This window comes from Tupaia chinensis, unplaced genomic scaffold, assembly GCF_000334495.1.
Source record: "Tupaia chinensis unplaced genomic scaffold, TupChi_1.0 Scaffold142854_1, whole genome shotgun sequence".
Taxonomy (NCBI): Eukaryota; Metazoa; Chordata; class Mammalia; order Scandentia; family Tupaiidae; genus Tupaia; species Tupaia belangeri.
Window position 1 is genome coordinate 541,369 of NW_006202699.1, and position 1,338 is coordinate 542,706.

The following is a 1,338-nucleotide window of genomic DNA, read 5'->3' on the forward strand; positions in this document are numbered from 1 at the left end:
GAAAACCCCCCCAAAAAAAAAAAAAAGAACCCCTGAGAAGAGAAGCAGTGAGTGTCAGGGCGCCCTCCCAGGCTGGCCCAGGGTGTCGCAGAGGAGACGCATTGTCTGAGCAGCAGCTTCCCCCATTACCACACGAGCCTCCCTGTCCGACCAGGAAAGGCCCATGTGCTCCCACACACTGACCGCCAGAAGCAGACCTTCTCTGTAGGTGGCAGAGAAATGGTCCAGGAGGTTATGTCCCCTAGAAAGGAGCAAATGGCGTTGTTTCCTGCACCCGAGGTCGCCGGTGTGCCTGTGCCAGATGGACTGCTGTGTCTGCCACGGCCGCCAGCAGGGCATTGGCTTCGGGCCAGCCGCCGCCTCCTGCTCTGTGCAGTGGCCTCTGGGCTCACCGCCCTTCCAAGCCCTGCACCTCTGCAGTCCCGTGGAGCCCCTGCTTGCTGTACGGCCCTGGGAGGTGTGTTATTTAGACAGAACGTGAAGTGTCTGACGCAGGGCAGGAGAGGCTTCGGGTAGCTCTCCGAAGACTGCCGCGTACACTCAGGTCCTTGCCGGTCGGCATGGAGGGTGGGGAGCTGGTGCTTCCTGAGCAGAGGGACCACCTGGCTAGAGTGATGAATGAACGGCGCCTTCGAGGGCTCTGGAGCAGGACGCAGCAGCTGCAGGAGGGCCGAGGGTGCTGCTGGAGCTGGCAGGGTTTGGGCATGCAGAGGAGCAGCTGCAGGAAAAGCATGTGGGCAGAGAGACCTGGTGGGGACGGAGACGCCTGTTCTGCTTGAGGCCGGCCGCGAGTTTCTGTGGCCAGAGGAGCCCTGTCGCGAGGGCTGTGTCCAGCTGGGAGCTCCAGTTGCTCTTTGGCAGCAGAGCCTCCTGACGTGTGTGTGTCAGCCTTGAGGGAATGTGCATGCTTCTCCATCAGCCCGCTCTGGCAGCGTGGGTCAGAGAGGGGGCTGGAAGCAGGGGGCCGCTGGGGTTCAGGACAGACCTCAGATGGGGCATCTGTGTGTCTACAGCCCCTCTGGCTGAGCCTGGGACAGCGCTAAAGACCTAGAAGAGAGTGAATGTCGCTTCCTCCTGGGCAGCCTGGGTGGGCACCTGCTGGCTGAGACCCCCTGACCCAGGGCCTCATGTGCCAGCTGCCCTTCCCCACAAACACAGCTGGGGTTCCCAGGGCCTCGGCTCTGGCGGTTTCTGTGTCCTTCCTGTGCTCATTCAATATACTTAATCCTGGGTGAGGCATCCGTCTAGCTTCTAAACAGCTGTGTTAGAAGGGCCTTGATTTTCACTTGCAGAGTGATTTCAAAGTGGGTTTTGGGATCTGTCTCTGGGAAGCCCAAG

The 1,338-nt window shown here is 60.7% G+C and overlaps 1 protein-coding gene across 6 annotated transcripts in view; it reads left to right on the forward strand.

The window, feature by feature from the left end:
- MAT1A (methionine adenosyltransferase 1A) overlaps positions 1 to 1,338 on the forward strand; it is a 20,653-nt gene that overhangs the window by 9,031 nt on the left and 10,284 nt on the right. The gene's annotated exons all lie outside the window — the stretch shown is intronic.